We start from the raw sequence: 10,707 nt of genomic DNA on the forward strand, positions 1-10,707 counted from the left end.
ACGTTCTGAATGCTCTGTTTTCTTCTAGGGATTATTTCAGCTGTTTGGGTTTTAAGCTCTTTCTTTTTTTTCTGTTTTGTTTCCCCTGTAGGTTTATCCTGCTTTCATCTTATCTCCATTCCTACTGATTTCTTAATCCTCAATTATTTTTCATTCCACTTCCCAATTTGAGTTCTATGATTCATGTATTGGTTATATTTTGCTGTTGTGATAACAAGCATTTAAGGTTATGGAAACTGCTAAAGATTTTGGCAAACTATAAAATTTAATATTCCCTGTTTAGATTGATGCTTTCCTCTACTTTACATGAACATCCTTTGTGAGTTTAAATTCCCTTATAAACCAAGATTAAATAGTAAGAGATTTTAATCTTGCTAGTGATGGTTTTAATTATTTTTAGTGTCTTGACATATAAAAATTTTAACTGAATGATTTCTGTGTTGTTATATGTATATATACATATATATGTGTATTTTACAATTTAATATTTTGTTTCCTCATTGCTTTTTGGTCATAGACAGTAGATCACAATCCAATCTGCTTAGCTGAATTTCCAGAGAAATTATAATAAATATATATTCCCAGCCCAACGTCCTACTCTTATCCCACTGAATCACAAACCTAGGCTAGGGCACAGGAAATAGCATAATTTTAGACAGTCAGGGAAAATTTGAAATTGGCTGTTTTAGGAAACTCTGGTCTACAAACTGTAAACAAGCCATATGTATTTCAATATAAGTTATCATCTCCTGAAGCTCTACCATTTTATCCATTATGTTATTGTATGAAAATGACTGAATATGTGGATCAGTTCCTATGTGTATTTTATTTTTTCTACTGAATGCAAGAGGTGTGGTTACCCCCCAATTCTTCTCTATCACTAACCGTTCATGATTATTATATTTATATAAGCATTATGGTTGGTACTTTTTTCCAGTAAACATTGATCTTTTCCTATTTAGTGCTCTTGACTTGATTTTTTTTTTTTGGTTGGGGCTGTCTTTTGTTTATGTATTTAACCAGCTTTACTGAGATATAACTGACAAATAACATCGTGTAAAGTTAAGGTGTACAATGTCATGATTTGGTATATGTCTACATTGTGATATATAAGGTTAGTGAACACATCCATCACCTCATATAGTTACCTTGCTTTTTTGTGGTGATAACATTAAGATTTGCTCTCTTAGCTTATTTCAAGTATACAGTAAAGTATTAACTTTGGTCACCATGCTGACCATTAGATCCCCTGAACTTATTTATCTTATAACTGAATGTTTGTGCTCTTTGGCCAATATCTTCCCATTTCCCCCACCTCCCAGCCCCTGACAACCACCAATCTACTCTTTGTTTCTATGAGTTCAACCTTTTTAGATTCCACACGTAAGTGAGATCATACAGTATTTGTTCTTCTCTGTCTTTGCATTTGCCCTAAGTAAAAAAGGTCACCTTTTAAAAGTCCTGAGTGGCTAAAAACAAATATCCGAACTCCTTGCTGAGATCCCTTACAGAGGACTTCTCGCACCTTCTTTTTTTTTTTTAAGTATTTACAAAGTTGTGTTAGTTTCTGGTATACAGCAAAGTGATTCATATATATATATATATATATATATATATATATATACACACATATTAATATACATTATATATATGTGTATATATATATTCTTTTTCATACTTTTCCATTATGATTTACTATAGAATAGTGAATATAGCTCCCTGTGCTATACAGTAGGACCTTGTTGTTTATCTATTTTATATACAGTAGTTTATATCTGCTAATCCCAAACCCCTAATTTATCCCTTCCTCACACCCTTTCCCCTTTGGTAACCATAAGTTTGTTTTCTATGTCTGTCTGTTTCTGTTTTGTAAATAAGTTCATCTGTATCATTTTTTTTAGATTCCACATATAAGTGATATCATATGCTATTTGTCTTTCTCTTTCTGGGTTACTTCACTTAGTATGATAATCTCTAGGTCCATCCATGTTGCTGCAAATGGCATTATTTCATTTTCTTATGGCTGAGTAGTATTCCATTATATATATATATATATATATATATATATATATATATATATATATATATACCCCACATCTTCTTTATCCATTCATCTGTCGATGGACATTTAGGTTGTTTCCATGTCTTGGCTATTGTAAATAGCGCTGCTATGAATATAGGGGTGCATGTATCTTTTCAAATTAGAGTTTTATCTGGATATATGCCCAGGAGTGGGACTGCTGGATCATGTGCTTGCCTTCTTGTATATACTTGAGTGCCTAGAAAAAGAACCTGATATATCATAGTGATTATGTGGCAGGTCCCCTTTACTACTATAGTCTAACAGATGACCACAGACTTAGTGCCTTAAAACAACTACTTTATTATGCTCATGGGTCCTCTGGGTCATGAATTGGAAAGGGCACAGCAAGGATGGCTTTCCTCTGTTCCATGATGTCTGGAGCCTCATCTGGGAAGACCCACAGGCTGGGTGGTAACTTGACAGCTGGGGAATGGAATTACATGACTGGTAGTTGATGGAGACAGTCAGCTGGGACCTCAGCTGGGGCTGTCAACTACAATACCTACACATGGCCTCTCCATGTGGTTTCCGAGGCTGCTTCACAGCACGGCGGCTGTGTTCCAAGTGTGAGTGCTCCAAGAGAACAAGGGGAAAGCTGCATCACTTTTTATGATTTGGCATCAAAAGTCACATATAGTGTTGCTGTCATCATCATCAAAAGCCTGTTCAGATTCAAGGGCAAAGAAGATCAATGCGCCTCCCCCAACCTCTCAGTGGGAGGAATGTTAAAGTCACAGTGTAAGAAAAGTACGGATTTTAGAGGATTTGTTGGAAAATATAATCTGCCATATGGTGCTTCCCCCGAAGTTATATTTTCTTCCCTTTCTTTTCCCATTTAGCCCACTTGGAATTTGAATACAAATGAGGATCTGTCCACATGGCAACCGTATCAATCAGTTATACTAACTCCCTATTCTCAGAAACCTCACTTTGATGCCTAGGGGACGTGGCCCTCTCCCTCCATCTTTAAAACCAACAATGGATCACTCTGGCCTGACACTTCTGCCTACCTCTTCCCTATTTATGGATACTTGTGATTATGTTGGGCCACCCGTACTCAGGGCAATCTCCTTACATTAAGAGCAGCAGATGAGCAACCTTAATTCCATCTGCCATGACTTACCCAAGTAACATAGCCAGTAAGATGCCAATGAAATGCTGAAACGAATTTGTAATCAGGAATTCTTGTCTTCAAAGCTTGTGTTCTCTTCCCTAAATCCCGCTGCCCCCTCGCAGAAACATCAGAGTGCAGGAAAATCGGAGGTTGAAGGTTGATTCATTGACTGAATGATATCTACATCCGCCCCTCACATTGAAGGATGCGGGTGGTAGAGGATTCTTAGAAAATTTCTTCCTTGCTCCTCTGGAAAAGTTACAGGATGCCTTTCTCTCTCAGTTCAAATGGTAATGATAAAGCTGTAGACCACATCACATAACTCTGAGAAGAAACCATACATTGAAGCATTTCTTGTGGACAGCAGAGAGACGAAATCAAAGTGAACCTTGATGATATTGTTAAACCAACACACCAACTAAACAACAGCAAGAGCCACCCCAAATGTGGAATAAAACATTCTGATGATTGTGGGTGAAAGCATTACTTCCGATAGAGAAGTGGACAGTATTAACCTTGACATAGTCTCTGTAACAACTACTTTATCATGCTCATGGGTTCTCCGGCCTGACACATGAGTTTTGTGTCCAAAAATCATGTCAGAGGTGGACAGTATTTTCAGTGATAAAAAATGTGATAATGTCATGGGAATAAGCATGAATTGTTCAATGTGAAATCCTCTTTGCTTTTGTTTTTGCAGATATGAAACACTGTGTGGCGTGCTCAAGTCATTAGTACACAAACGCTGAGAGACCGCTGTCTCCCCAAAATCGTGACCTTCCTGGCCTTTGAAGACACTGTAGGGATGGTGCTGGCCTGCACTGCTCTTTCCTTGTCTGTACTCACAGCAGTGATTCTCGGGATCTTTGTGAAAGATCAAGAAACCTCCAGTGTCAAGGTCAAAAACTGGGTACTCAGCTACCTTCGGCTCATTTCTCATTCTCCGCTTCTTCTGCTCCTTACTTTTCATTGGTCAGCCTAACATGGTAATCTGCATCCTCCAACAAATGACATTTGGAGTTGTATGTACTATGTATCTCTACTATTTGGCCCAAACAATCACTGTGGTTCTAGGCTTCAAGGCCACGGTATTGGGGAGAAGGATGAGGTGGTACTTGGTATCAGGTGCTCCTACCTCTGTCATTCCCACCTGCTCTCTGGATTAAGGGACCCTCTGTGGAATCAGGCAGGAGGGTCACACTGCCCAGCCAAGGGCTGCCAATGGCCAATGTGGTAAAGTCGGCCATTAGAAGTGTCCCTTCTGCGGGCAAAGTGTGTGACAATAGCTGGGGGACACAGGGGATTCTCTGAGGGTTGTGGGTGAAAAGATAAGGGACATGGGGGAGGAAGCTGGTGAGTTCTGTGAGTTAGTGTTTCCTGTGGGCAATGGGCTGACTCCTGCAGAAACGTGGGGATGGTTAGAGAGTAGCATGTAGTTTGGCGAGTCAGGGCTGGGGGACCCTTCAGGGGAGAAGCCAGATGGGACTTCACTCTCTTTAGATGAAGACATGATTGAGGAGCCTGCAGCTCCCAGAGCCTCCTGCTTTTTTTTTATCACCCCACAAATGGAGAGTAGTGTGCTGTGTGTGTGTGGCAGGACGGGGGTGGGCTGGGGGGGTGGGTGGACCACGGTCTCGAAACAAATGCAATAATAAACAAACAAAAGACACAGACTTACCAAGTGTTCTGTCCTCTGTCTTCTGAATCGGGTTCCACACAGGGGGGACTCTGTAAGGACCAAGTGCAGGCGGCTCAGGCAACCCACACTGAACGCTGCTCTCCCCTGGGAAGATCTGAGCGGAGAGAAGCCGGGGTGGGCTCAAATACCAGGGAGGAGCGCGGGGTAGGGGTGGGGGTGGGGCGGGGACGGGGGAAGGGGCGGGGCTTCACACCTTCTCACGCATCTCGCTTAGCTCTGGCTGCCAGACTCTGCCCAGCACAAACTTCCTCTCCTAATTTAAAGTTAAAAGTTTGGCACAATTTAAGGCAAGAACTTAGAACTTTTGTGAGCCAGACATATTATAAGTGAATTCCATTTAAATACTTAAAACCGTTCTAGCGCTGTGGTTCTCAGGTTGTGGTCCTGGACCAGCAGAATCATTGCAAACCCCCAAACTCCACCCCAGACCTACTGAATCAGAAACTCTCGGGTCGGGACCCAGAAATCTGTGTTATAAGAAGCACTCCCTCTGATTCTGATGCATGGCAAAGTTTAAGAACCACCTATGTGAAGGAAAAGTTGTGTTTTTTTTTTAAGTTGAGATATGTTTTATAAATTAAGATTTTGTTCTTATCATCTGGGGAAATCGAAGCTAGGTAGGTGGTGGATTGATTGCACTCGGGTGATTAGGTTAGGAATTTGATGGTTCTAGATTATTAGATCATCTAATTATTTAAATTATACTAAATTGTTTATACTTGTGTAAATTGGGGGGCAGTAGGAAACCAATTATAGTCTAATTTGTCCCAGATGTTTGGTAGATGGAGTACTGTTTTCCACAAGAGGAAGTGAGCCCATATTTCAATCAGGTTCTAGCACATCTGGCTGAGTGATGTGAGGCCCTCCAACCTTGAAAAATGGAAGCAACTGTTAAAAAGTAAGGGGATTAAGAAAACCACACAAGAAAAAGAACTATCGACCAGAATTCTACCTAGATATTTCGTTCCTAAGCCTCCCTCGGCCATATATTTAGTGTTGCTTTAGAGTTGGTATTTGTATTTCCCCCCCTTTATGGTTTGCCTCCCGGATAAATAATCTACACTTTGCCTGCCCCACCTCCACTCCCATTTCATGAAATGGGCCATATTCATTTACATATTTTTTTCTTGTTTTCTTCCTAAGTTTTACCAAAGAGCAAACGAGGGTCTCATGGAAGGTGAGTTATCATTAATCCCAATCACTTTTTCCCCCTTATCTGCTCCCTTCAATGATAAACATGACCAAATACACCTGGGGCTGGGCTCCCTTATTTTTTACTTTTTAATTTATTTAATAGATCTTTATTGGAGTATAATTGCTTCACAAGACTGTGTTAGTTCCTGTTGCACAACAAAGCGAATCAGCCATATACATACATGTGTCCCCATATCCCCTCCCTCTTGAGACTCCCTCCTATCCTCCCTATCCCACCCCTCTACGTCATCGCTGGGCTCCTTTATTAATGGCATATTTATGTGTCCTTACAGAGCCCGTGGCCTATCCACCAGAGGCAAGTAATGAAGAGATCAACCTCCAGTGTCAGTCAGTGAGGGGCCTAAGCTGGAATTTTAGATGCGCCTTTCATTGTGAGATTAAAATGTGTAGTTTCCAGATCTTCATCCTAGTGAAGGTGCCTTTTTCTGTATGGACCTCCATATAAGCCTATTTTTCATATGTTATAAAATTAATGATGACCAACACTTGCCTGCAGGGCAATTGGGACTGACCAATATAATGCACCTTTATTTGAAGGCTATTAGAAGTTGAGTTTGTGCCTGTTGTGGACTGAATGCTTGTGTCCCTTCACCGAATTCATATGTTGAAATCCTAACCCCCAATGTGATATTAGGGGGTGAAGGCCTTTGGGAGGTGATTAGGTCATGAGGGTACCTCACAAATGGGATTAGTGCCCTTATAAAAGAGGCCTTAGAGACCTCAGAGTCCTTGTGAGAACAGAACAAGAAGATGTGCAGCTAACGAGCAGGAAGTGAGTCCTCAGACGCTGATACAGCAAGTTTAAAGTATTTTTGTTAGAGCAGTCTGAACAGAATAAGAATGCCTTTCTTCAGCACGCTTGATACTGCATCTCACGAAAGACCCATGGCTCTGTATTGACCTACCTTGGTCCAGCTGTCTATGACTAATGGTTTCTCAATGCTCAAAGTGTTCCTGCTTGGCTGCCAGGAATTCCACACAGGTTAGTGGCCCCTGTGGCATATGTAACACCACCCAAATGTCTCTCAAAGTGTTTTTTAACCTATTATCCACAAGATAGTACAAGCCCATTTCTATCTTTCTGCCTGAACATAAGCTACTCACCAAAGAGCCCTGGTTTCAAATTGCTGCTGCATGACTGATGGATCCCCAGGACGATGTGCAACCCAAGAGGCTGCTCAGCTTTTAAGGGTGTGAACTAATGCTGCTGTTTTCAATTTAACTCTTGTTTTAAACTAGTCTCCATCTTTTACTTAAACATTTTTTTTTCTCATTCAGTGTCTTCTGACCAATTTGAATGTTTCATAAACACACCCCCCCACAAACAATTTTAGTTTCATTTAAAGCTAGAAACTTCAGTTTTCCTTGTATAAAAAATGCAACTGGACTTTATCCAGCAGTAACAGAGAACAATACTCCAAACACAGTAGTCATCCCATCTTCCCATGTGAACATAGGAACCATGACTGGATACTCATACAAGGTAGAGGCTACACCACCCGGGGATGGGTGTAGCCTGTGGTGACTGGGCATCCAGTTTTCTGGGGACACATCTTGGAACTGGCTGTATTGTATACAGGTCTAGATGATCAATACTATCAGCTGTATCTAATTAAAGCACCAGATTACAAAAAGTGACTCCAACTCCCTCTACCCAGTGCAACATAAATACTAAAGCAGAGAGTTTCAGTGATGGAACCCCATATAATTAGTAGAGAATAGTAATACCAGAGACTACAGATAAACAGTTTTGAGATTTCATCAGAAAACCCTCTTCTGGTTTTTCCATAGGTTTGGTTCTTTTATTACCTAATCCCCACTACTAAAATCTCAGCACATTCCACTTATGATCACAGCTACGTATTACTTCTTAAAAATAAATTATCAATTAAAGTTAATGGCATGTCCATGATTTTCAAGAGTACAGAAAAATCAGGAACTTACACCCATAGAAAGTTCCAGCATTCCACAAAATATCTGGCAGGGGTAGTGTGGTCCTAGTCCCTTCAGAAAGCGAGGAATGGTGGGAAAACATGTGGACAAACCAAATATAGAACAAGAAGAGCTTCCAGTCAGAAGAATCACCAACTTGCTGGATCTGTTGTGCAGTGAACCACAGGCATAGGTATCAACAGTCCAGATCTAAGCAAACACTGTCAGAGAATAACTAGTAGAGCCTGGGCAGAAAAGAAGAACAATATTCAAAAGGAATATGTGTTTCAAAAACTTGATCCAACAGTTAAATTCCAGGAGTCCTCCCTGAAGAAGAGAGAAGGTGATCATGAAAACTGTCATGACCTCAATAGAACACAGAAGATGTTAAAGAGTCCAGAAAGGTGATAAAACTACTACGGAAAGGTTTATCAATCCTATTTATCAACCTATTTCCACTGAAATGCCATCCTCAGTGGATTACAAATCAGTACCACATTGGCCAGAAGATAGAAGGTCCAACTTTACTGTTCCAACATGAAGATCCACTTGGCAAATGCCAAAAGTGGTATTTTTAAATTTAACAATACTATTTTTACTGCAAAGCATAATAAAACAGACATTGATTTAGTTAGACCCCCAAACAAATCTAAATAAGGATTAAACTATCCTAAGCAGTAAAAACTGCCCGTGTCACCAACTTGTTTGTGGTTTTACAAAAGCAGCTTTAGAAAGCTTTTGCATATCTACTCACAACCAAAGTTACTGAATATTTGCTTGGTAATTTGACCTGGTTTATAATCCCCCCATCCTTTTTAAATGCCCAGCATCTGAACCATCTTTTTACATGAGGAGTTTTTCACTAGAAATGGAATGGACACCACTCAGAGATCCCAGACTTGGAAGTGGAAGCAAAGATGTGAAGCCCTGGGTGAGGAAGAGAGTACACGTTTTTGGTTATAAGAGAGCCGTGATAGGTTAAATAGGAGGCTGCATATACATATTAAAGTAAGTGAAAATGTAGAGAGTGAAGAAAATGTTGACACATGGGCTAGGCAAGGGCCTGCTATACTGGAAATCTTTTGTTTTTTCCTTTGCTGTTGCTTAGCAAATGAGTAACAATTCTATGAATGACAAACTGCCCAAAGAATTAGTATGAGTAGAAGGTAGAGCCCATCTACAACTATGGACTCTCCAGGAAACACTAGGCACTGGTGGCCCTGGCATCTTAACCTTCCACACAACGCAGGTGCAGGCACAGCCTACGATCCAACAGAACCAGGCACTTGCCCAGACTTCGAATCCGAAGATATAGTTAGTTCTTTACTATATCTCAAAGAACTTTGGGAATACTAAGGAACGCTCATGGTTCTGCAGCATGATTCAGCAATTGTTTCTGTGAAGCCCTGAACATTGTCTTTTTTGCCAGTTCTTGAAGCCACCTAGTATGCTCTGAATCAGCTGGTTAGAACTGGCTCATGTGCTTTCCAATTAAGAACCCAGGCTGCTATAATTTGTAAAGAGCAATATGCAAGTTACTGATGTGACTCATCAAGTCTTCTAAAGGGAAACTGAGTCCATGTGCAACCTCTTTCAGCAAACAGGAAGAATACTGATTTCTCAAGATAAAGTTCTAAAGTCATAGGTAAGATTAACTGGTCTTATCAAGTACATTAAATGAGACATACAAAATAAAGGGTATTGATTAAGTACAAAATCCAAAAGAAATTTAGAAATATAAAAGGCATATCTGAAAACAGCATCAAAAAGTCTGGATTCCCTCCCCGCTCCACGCTGAAATCTCTTTGGACAAAAAAACCACAAAAACAGGGGCTTCCCAGGTGGCGCAGTGGTGGAGAATCCATCCGCCAATGCAGGGGACACAGGTTCGAGCCCTGGTCTGGGAAGATCCCACGTGCCACAAAGCAACTAAGCCCTTGTGCCACAACTACTGAGCCTGCGCTCTAGAGCCTGTGAGCCACAGCTACTGGAGCCCACATGCCACAACTACTGAAGCCGACGCACCTAGAGCCCATGCTCCACAAGAGAAGCCACCGCAATAAGAAGCCCGCGCACTGCAACGAAGAGTAGCTCCGGCTCGCCGCAACTAGAGAAAGTCCACGTGCAGCAACGAAGACCCAACGCAGCCAAAAATAAATAAATAAACAAATAAATAGATTTATAAAAACAACAAAAACAAACAAAAACAGTAAAAGCACGTTTATCTTTGTCAGGCCTAGGAGTAAACTGAAACATCAAACCACAAAATAAGGTGGACAAAGTACAAAAGTACTGAAGACTAAGCAGGAGTGTGGGAGGAAACATGATGACTACAGTTAATGCTGCTGAATGGTACATTTGAAAGCTGCTAAGAGAGCAAATTCTAAGAGTTCTCTCCACAAGGAAAAAAAACCCCACTTTTTTCTTTTTCTAGTATCTATATGAGATGATGGATGTTAACTCATTGTGGTAATCATTTCACAATATATATATACTTTTTGGCTGCGCTTGTGGGATCTTAATCCCTGACCAAGGGATTGAACCCGCAGCCCCGGCAGTGACAGTGTGGAGTCCTAACCACTGGACGGCCAGGGAAGCCCCCATTTCACAATACTTGTAAGTCAAGTCATTATGCTGTACACGTTAAACTTATGTCAATTATAT

The sequence above is a fragment of the Mesoplodon bidens genome (assembly GCF_964165515.1).
Source record: "Mesoplodon bidens genome assembly, chromosome: 18".
NCBI lineage: Eukaryota > Metazoa > Chordata > Mammalia > Artiodactyla > Ziphiidae > Mesoplodon > Mesoplodon bidens.